Raw genomic sequence first — 10,260 nt, forward strand, 5'->3', positions numbered from 1 at the left:
TCACAGGGCTGACACATAGACACAGACAACCATTCACACTCACATTCACACCTACGCTCAATTTAGAGTCACCAGTTAACCTAACCTGCATGTCTTTGGACTGTGGGGGAAACCGGAGCACCCGGAGGAAACCCACGCGGACACGGGGAGAACATGCAAACTCCGCACAGAAAGGCCCTTGTCGGCCTCTGGGCTCGAACCCAGAACCTTCTTGTTGTGAGGTTACAGTGCTAACCACTACACCACCGTAGCACCTGAGGTTTTTTATTATCTCATCTCATCTCATTATCTCTAGCCGCTTTATCCTTCTACAGGGTCGCAGGCAAGCTGGAGCCTATCCCAGCTGAACTACGGGCGAAAGGCGGGGTACACCCTGGACAAGTCGCCAGGTCATCACAGGGCCGACACATAGACACAGACAACCATTCACACTCACATTCACACCTATGCTCAATTTAGAGTCACCAGTTAACCTAACCTGCATGTCTTTGGACTGTGGGGGAAACCGGAGCACCCGGAGGAAACCCACGCGGACACGGGGAGAACATGCAAACTCCACACAGAAAGGCCCTCGCCGGCCCCGGGGCTCGAACCCAGGACCTTCTTGCTGTGAGGCGACAGCGCTAACCACTACACCACCGTGCCGCCCGTTTTTTTATTATTATTATTATTATTATTATAGTGATGCACAAAACATCCATCCATCCATTTTCTTCTGCTTATCATGGTGGCAGCAGGCTCAGCAGGGTATCCCAGGTGTCCCTCTCCCCAGCAATGCTTTCCAGTTCCTCCTGGGGGATCCCAAGCCACTCCCAGGCCAAATGAAATATATAATCTCTTCAGCATGTTTTAGGTCTACCCCAAGGTCTCCTCCCAGTTGGACGTGCCCAGAAAACCTCCAAAGGAAGGTGTCCAGGAGGCATCTTAATCAGATTCCCGAACCACCTCAGCTGACTCCTTTCGACATGAAGGAGCAGCGGCTCGACTCCGAGATCCCTCCGGATGACTGAGCTCCTCACCGTGTCTCTAAGGGTGAGCCCAGCCACCCTCCGGAGAAAGCTCATTTCAGCTGCTTGTATCTGTGATCTCATCCTTTCGGTCACTACCCAAAGCTCATGACCATAAGCTAATTAAAGACACAAGAGTGGTGCTTAAGGCTCAATGTTACATTAAATAGTTTTAAAGGTATCCTACCTATCACATGTGAAAGATATGGCCAAAAGGTTAGAGAAGGCTTTGGGACCAAAAGCTCATTGGTTTGATTCCCTGGACCAGCAGGAATGGCTGAAGTGCCCTTAAGGGACCTAACCCAACGGCCCACTGGATAAGAGTGTCTGCTTAATGCCTGTATGTACATGTATTCTGTAACACATCAACTGTATTAACACTCATCAAATGTAACTTCCATCAGTTCACAGCTGTGTGTATGAGAGAGAAAATATGTCAGCATTTTCCTTGTTTTTAAATATTTAACTTATGAAATAAAATAGCTCATTTACCTAAATAATCATGTTTGAATATTATAGCTATTGCTGTATTATTTTTCACATGCAGTTACACACTGCCAGTTAAAACAAAAACAGTGGCTGGTTAAAAATAAATAAATAAATAAATAAATAAATAAAATTAGTGGCTGGTAGATTTTGGAATCCACCAGCCACAGTGGCAGGTGGATTAAAAAAAAGTTAATTTCCAACCCTGATTCTCATGTGAAAGCTACACCCCTTGATGGTTCACCACAGAGACAAGGAACGGGACAGTTTAATGCAACTTTTTCCGACAGGGGAAGTTGTGTCATCTCATGAAGATTTTGATTTACTGGGGGAATCAAAGCTGGACCATGAACCAGACTGGTTCCCGTGGATTATACATGGTACCAGGGCCTAAATTCACAAAAGCGCAGAAACTTAAGATCATTTTACCTGAGAGAGAGCAAATGAGAGAGTACGAGAGAGTTCAGTGTAATGCTCGGTCTACCATTTAACACTGATCTTGATGCTGTGATGCTTTTGAGAAATTTGACCAGGCCTCTTCAGGTATGTGTTCTTCTATATTTAGCTGTATGACAAAGATCATGATCATCTACAATACTGCATCAAAAAACAAACAAAAAAACAAACAAACAAAAAAACCTCAATCTAACCTACTCCCGTTGTCAAACCATAGGCCGAGCTGGCCAGGACTATCTTTCCCAAGTGGTACAGTGGTGCTTGAAAGTTTGTGAACCCTTTAGAATTTTCTATATTTCTGCATAAATATGACCTAAAACATCATCAGATTTTCACACAAGTCCTAAAAGTAGATAAAGAGAACCCAGTTAAACAAATGAGACAAAAATATGATACTTGGTCATTTATTTATTGAGGAAAATGATCCAGTATTACATATCTGTGAGTGGCAAAAGTACTGTATGTGAACCTTTGCTTTCAGTATCTGGTGTGACCCCCTTGTGCAGCAATAACTGCAACTAAACATCTCCGGTAACTGTTGATCAGTCCTGCACACCGGCTTGGAGGAATTTTAGCCCGTTCCTCCGTACAGAACAGCTTCAACTCTTTGACTTGGCCATTCCAAAACATTAACTTTATTCTTCTTTAACCATTCTTTGGTAGAACGACTTGTGTGCTTAGGGTCGTTGTCTTGCTGCATGACCCACCTTCTCTTGAGATTCAGTTCATGGACAGATGTCCTGATATTTTCCTTTAGAATTCGCTGGTATAATTCAGAATTCATTGTTCCATCAATGATGGTAAGCCGTCCTGGCCCAGATGCAGCAAAACAGGCCCAAACCATGATACTACCACCACCATGTTTCACAGATGGGATAAGGTTCTTATGCTGGAATGCAGTGTTTTCCTTTCTCCAAACATAACGCTTCTCATTGAAACCAGAAAGTTCTATTTTGGTCTCATCTGTCCATAAAACATTTTTTCAATAGCCTTCTGGCTTGTCCACGTGATCTTTAGCAAACTGCAGATGAGCAGCAATGTTCTTTTTGGAGAGCAGTGGCTTTCTCCTTGCAACCCTGTCATGCACACCATTGTTGTTCAGTGTTCTCCTGATGGTGGACTCATGAACATTAACATTAGCCAATGTGAGAGAGGCCTTCAGAAATCAAAACCCTGTCGAACCCAGAGCTCTTACCGGAGCTGAGATGTGAACCTGCATCCCTGCCATGCCGTAAAGGCCATGATGTTTCCACTGCACTCTTCCTACATACACTGTATTATCATCATTTAATACTAGAGTTATTCATTCCTGTCTTTTTCTCATTCCAACATCCTCGTAAGATTTTATAAAGGTTTGAAATCTCACTCTACATCGGCTAATTAGAAACTTGTTTAAATTATGTTTAAGCAATGAAATCATGTGTTGATGAGAAACTTAAAGGTTTTTTTTTATGTCAACTATATGTCACTGAAATGATAAATAGGAAGGACGTCTAACCCTCACACAGACAGTCACCCAAGCTGAGACTCGAACCCAAGACACACTCAACAAAGAAATTAGTGGCCAAGCTGCCAGTGCTGAACTCTTAAGAAAGGGCCTTAACCCTCACCTGATCAGCTGGATAGAATAATCTGAGATAAATGTAACTCACTGTGGATAAAGGCATCTGCCCAATGCTATAAATGTAAATGTCAATATGCCAGTGACTATAGCTGCTGTAGATCTAATGTAAGTCCATGGAACGGAAACCCTAGTGCTGGGAAACTTATTGACTTTTACAGAGTGCTGACACTTGGTACTGTTTCCATGTTGAAACAACATTTCCTCACTGAAAACTTCACCACATCACTGATTATGAGAACCAAACCTGTTGTCTGTGTTTCAGTTGTGAACATTCAGATTGATGCTGTTATAGGAAATTAGTCAAGATTGATTGATTGATTGATTGATTGATTGATTGATTGATTGATTGATTGACACATAATCTCTTTGACTATCGTTTGTGTGTGATGTCATAGTGCATGTCACATATATGCTGATTAAAATCACAGCACACCCTAACACCCCCCATATACAAAAGCCTTTAGTACCGTATTAAACCCTTTAATGTACCTTTTAAAGGATTTCAGGTCACCTATTTAAAGCGTTAGTGCAACACTGAGGGCTTCTTTTTTATTTTATTTTTTATTTTTTTGTAAAATATACAAACTAAAGGTACAAATGATGGCCTACCCCAGAGACAAATCCACTACAAACTCACCAAGACCAATCAGAAGCTGTGTCTATCTATCTATCTATCTATCTATCTATCTATCTATCTATCTATCTATCTATCTATCTATCTATCTGATTTAATTAACATCGTTATTACACCTGACTAATTGAAATGTGTTACTTTTACATAAATGTATTTATATAAATATTTTTATTCTATCCACATTCACCGGATACGAACAATCGTGCGCTCTGATTGGCTACTCTACTACTATCAGCTCATATACTGTGAGTAGAGAAAAACAAAATGGCGGAGCGTGTTGCTGAACCAACCGAGGACGAAATAAAAACTCTACTCAAAAACAAAACCACAAAAAATGCAACAAAATATGGAATGAAAACATTTGATGGTAAGAATGTATCTTTTTTTGAATTATTTTTCAAGAATTATTATTATTTTCACATTTTTCACAAATTGCTCCTGTTATTTCACCGGTTTGTTTACATTCTGATCGGAAATTATTTTGTCTGACATTTTGGAGAAAGTTTTTATTTACCGAATTTGCGAAAAATAAAAATAAAAATGCTCTGTTTCTCAAAATCCAGTGAATGTGGATAGAATAAAACAGTTATTCCACTCAATCTCATCGTACATGGCTAATAGACAACTCAGTGCTACGCGCCTCATCGCCTATCAGCTCATGTACAACTCGATTTTGTGGAATAACTTAAATATATGTACATTATTATAAAGTGTCCCCCCCCCCCATTTACTGCTGACTGAAATGCTACACATTTTTTTTAAATATAGGAACTGATGTAGATTTAATAAATGTTTTTTTTTTGGGGGGGGGATGAACTGACAACAGGTCTAATTTAATGTTATCTAATCTAACCTACAAGTCAGTCTTAAAAATAATGTCCAAAAGCATCTTTATTGTCATTCGATTCCACGGAAGAACTATTTTTAGTTCCCTAAAGCAGGGGTTCTCAAACTTCCTGCATCCAGGGACTGTTTCCAGAGTAAAATAATTTCCAAGAATACCCCCTCCCCCATTATGATCACATTATAGATGTATTAATATTAAGAACGAGGCGAAACACATTCTATCATGATCTTTAATTTGAGCCATGTGAGCTTTTTATTCTTAAATTTTCCTCTGATCCAGATGTAGATTTGAAACTGTGCATCACATTGACATCACTTCCTGATTACAGTTCAATTTCCACACTTAAGTTTCATTTCAGGAGCAATAACCCTCACAAGTCTTGTGATTCAATACTGACTCAAACAACACTCATGTTTTTTTTTTTTTTTAAAGCATTACAATCAGGTATATGATATTCATGATACAATATATATGATATTCTCCTGATATACACACAGAGCACTTTATTAGGAACAACCGTACACCTAATCATTCATGCAATTATCTACTCAGCCAGTCATTTGGCAGCAGTGCAATTCATATAATATCACACAGATATGGACCAACAGCTTCATATAATCATATAATGTTCACACCAACCATCAGAATGGAGAAAAAACACCACATCAGGTATCACTGAGGCTTCACTGGGCACAGGCTCACCAAACCTGGAGAGCTGAAGACTGAAGATTGGAAAAGTGTAGCCTGATGAATTTCAATTTCTACTGAGGCACACAGACAGTAGGGTCAGAATTTAGTGCCAAGAGCATGAGTCCATGGACCCAACCTGCCTTGTGTCAACAGTCCAGGCTGGTGGAGGTGCTGGGATGGTGTGGGGAATATTTTCTTGACACACTTTAATACTAATCAATCACTGATGGAATGCCACAGCCTGAGTATATTTGGGTATTTTGGGATAAATTCATGTTTAAAATGTGTATTTTTTTATCTAAAGCTGCTTTTTGACAGTGGGCTTGACTACTCTTGCTGATCATGTGCATCCCTTCGAGTCCACAATTCATCATCTTCTAACAGCTGCTGCTGCTGCTGCTGCTGCTGCTGATGATGATGATGCACCATGTCACAAAGAAGAAGTCATCACAAACTGGTTCTATCAACATGACAATGAGTTCAGTGTTCTTCAGTGGCCTTCCCAGGATCTGAAACCAATAACCTTGAGGATGTAGTAGAACGGGAGATTCACGGCATGAATGTTCACCTGAAATACCTGCAGGAACTGCATCATGCAATCATATCAACTTGGAGCAGAATCTCAAAGGAATGTTTCAAACAGCTTGTGGAATCCATAGCAGGAAGAATTGAGGCTATATTGACACCATTATTATGATTATCATTATTATTATTAATATGAGTAATATTTTCTCAACTAGAGGGCTAAAGTTTGTAGTGAACTTGACAGAGGACTCTAAATATGCTGAAAGAGTTAAAACACTATTACCACTGTAACATTGTTACTGAAATTAAACTGTTAAAATGTTCACGATGGTTGAAATGCTAAAAAGTTCTCATCTCATTATCTCCAGCCGCTTTATCCTGTTCTCCAGGGTCGCAGGCAAGCTGGAGCCTATCCCAGCTGACTACGGGCAAAAGGCGGGGTACACCCTGGACAAGTCGCCAGGTCATCACAGGGCTGACACATAGACAACCATTCACACCTACAGTCAATTTAGAGTCACCAGTTAACCTAACCTGCATGTCTTTGGACTGTGGGGGAAACCGGAGCACCCAGAGGAAACCCATGCGGACAACATGCAAACTCCACACAGAAAGGCCCTCGCTGGCCACGGGGCTCGAACCCGGACCTTCTTGCTGTGAGGCGACAGCGCTAACCACTACACCACCATGCTGCCTATGCTAAAAAGTTATAATGGTTAAATAGATATATATTACAAATGTTTAAAGGTGAAAAAAAATTATATATATATATATATATATATATATATATATATATATATATATAATCCAGTTGAAAAGTTATGTTACATCAAGTGGTTGCTAACATGTTGCTATGGTATGTTGCATAACATATTCATGACAAAAATAAATATTTCCAATGACATTTTTGCTAACTCACCTTCTGAAAGTGTTGCTAAGCAATGAATATTGTAATGGTTATATAAATATAATGCTATTTTTTTAAAAATAGTACAACTTGAAGAACTTAACTCGAAATTACAGTAATTGCACTTTCTACTCCAACAATTCTTATGTAGCTCAAGTAAGTATTTTTCAGTACTGAACAAATATCAAAGTATAGCTAATTATTTACAGATGTTGAGGAAACAAACAAAAAAGGGAAAATTAATACAAAGATTTGTTGTTGTTGTTGCTGCTGCTGTTGTTGTGCAAAGCTCTAAAAAAAAATTTTTGCAGTGTAACAGACCACACAAAAAGACCCAAGATTCCCTTCTGATTCATCCTTTTTGTGTGACACCAGCACGCTGAAGTCAGCATTAGTTTCCTGAGTAAAGGGGGAGGGGGAGGAAGCGTTCACATTGCTGAGGTTGAGAGAAGTGAGAACCGTAAACCAACTTCACACGAATTCCACAAAAATCTTTCAGCTGATAACGGGAACACACTTCATTTTGACTTTCACCTAAACATAACCTCAGAATTTTTTAAAAATAACAGCACATCCAAATCTAACCTTTTTTAAATACCTTTTACTTTCACAAGTCCTCGCCTGCTCACACACCACCTAAACATTCTCAGTGTTGCATTTTAATTTCCTTTATTACTAGTTGAACTGTTCTCGCACTGCAGGGCTGATCTGCTGTACCAGTCAGTCCAAACACAGCTCAAGCTGTTCAAACTGGTTCCCAGCACTTCGGCACTTTGTCAACTAAGAGCTGATAGAAAGGGAGAAAAAAAAAAACATTTCTGAATTCCAGCATTATTGAGGAACACAGAAAGATGATTAGAAAATCTTGAACATTTATTAATTAACACAGGGAAGTTAAAAAGGAAGTAACAATATCACATACAGTGGTGCTTGAAAGTTTGTGAACCCTTTAGAATTTTCTATATTTCTGCATAAATATGATCTAAAACATCATCAGATTTTCACACAAGTCCTAAAAGTAGATAAAGAGAACCCAGTTAAACAAATGAGACAAAATACTATACTTGGTCATTTATTTATTGAGGAAAATGATCCAATATTACATATCTGTGAGTGGCAAAAGTATGTGAACCTCTAGGATTAGCAGTTAATTTGAAGGTGAAATTAGAGTCAGGTGTTTTCAATCAATGGGATGACAATCAGGTGTGAGTGGGCACCCTGTTTTATTTAAAGAACAGAGATCTAGCAAAGTCTGATCTTCACAACACATGTTTGTGGAAGTGTATCATGGCACCAACAAAGGAGATTTCTGAGGACCTCAGAAAAAGCGTTGTTGATGCTCATCAGGCTGGAAAAGGCTACAAAACCATCTCTAAAGAGTTTGGACTCCACCAATCCACAGTCAGACAGATTGTGTACAAATGGAGGAAATTCAAGACCATTGTTACCCTCCCCAGGAGTGGTCGACCAACAAAGATCACTCCAAGAGCAAGGTGTGTAATAGTTGATGAGGTCACAAAGGACCCCAGGATAACTTCTAAGCAACTGAAGGCCTCTCTCACATTGGCTAATGTTAATGTTCATGAGTCCACCATCAGGAGAACACTGAACAGCAATGGTGTGCATGGCAGGGTTGCAAGGAGAAAGCCACTGCTCTCCAAAAAGAACATTGCTGCTCGTCTCCAGTTTGCTAAAGATCACGTGGACAAGCCAGAAGGCTATTGGAAAAATGTTTGTGGACGGATGAGACCAAAATAGAACTTTTTGGTTTAAATGAGAAGCGTTATGTTTGGAGAAAGGAAAACACTGCATTCCAGCATAAGAACCTTATCCCATCTGTGAAACATGGTGGTGGTAGTATCATGGTTTGGGCCTGTTTTGCTGCATCTGGGCCAGGACGGCTTGCCATCATTGATGGAACAATGAATTCTGAATTATACCAGTGAATTCTAAAGGAAAATGTCAGGACATCTGTCCATGAACTGAATCTCAAGAGAAGGTGGGTCATGCAGCAAGACAACGACCCTAAGCACACAAGTAATTCTACCAAAGAATTGTTAAAGAAGAATAAAGTTAATGTTTTGGAATGGCCATGTCAAAGTCCTGACATTAATCCAATGGAAATGTTGTGGAAGGACCTGAAGCGAGCAGTTCATGTGAGGAAACCCACCAACATCCCAGAGTTGAAGCTGTTCTGTACGGAGGAACGGGCTAAAATTCCTCCAAGCCGGTGTGCAGGACTGATCAACAGTTACCGCAAATGTTTAGTTGCAGTTATTGCTGCACAAAGGGGTCACACCAGATACTGAAAGCAAAGGTTCACATACTTTTGCCACTCACAGATATGTAATATTGGATCATTTTCCTCAATAAATAAATGACCAAGTATAATATTTTTGTCTCGTTGGTTTAACTGGGTTCTCTTTATCTACTTTTAGGACTTGTGTGAAAATCTGATGATGTTTTAGGCCATATTTATGCAGAAATATAGAAAATTCTAAAGGGTTCACAAACTTTCAAGCACCACTGTATATGCGTCATTTCTTGCTGATTAAGTCTCATCTCATCTCCTGTAGCCACTTTATCCTGTTCTACAGGGTCGCAGGCAAGCTGGAGCCTATCCCAGCTGACTACGGGTGAAAGGCGGGGTACACCCTGGACAAGTCGCCAGGTCATCACAGGGCTGACACATAGACACAGACAACCACTCACACTCACATTCACACCTACGTTCAATTTAGAGTCACCAGTTAGCCTAACCTGCATGTCTTTGGACTGTGGGGGAAACCGGAGCACCTGGAGGAAACCCACGCGAACACAGGGAGTACATGCAAACTCCGCACAGAAAGGCCCTTGCTGGCCACGGGGCTCGAACCCGGGCCTTCTTGCTGTGAGGCAACAGCGCTAACCACTACACCACCGTGCCGTCCCGCTGATTAAGTCACTTAAATTAAATTTACCTCCTGTCTGTGAATCGACTGTTTGACTCTCGGTTCATGTGGTGTTTCTCCGTTATCTTTTGAATATCATTAATATGTATCATTGACCTGGGCGGCACGGTGGTGTAGTGGTTAGCGCTGTTGC

The sequence above is a fragment of the Neoarius graeffei genome, chromosome 16, assembly GCF_027579695.1.
Source record: "Neoarius graeffei isolate fNeoGra1 chromosome 16, fNeoGra1.pri, whole genome shotgun sequence".
In the NCBI taxonomy this organism is placed as follows: domain Eukaryota; kingdom Metazoa; phylum Chordata; class Actinopteri; order Siluriformes; family Ariidae; genus Neoarius; species Neoarius graeffei.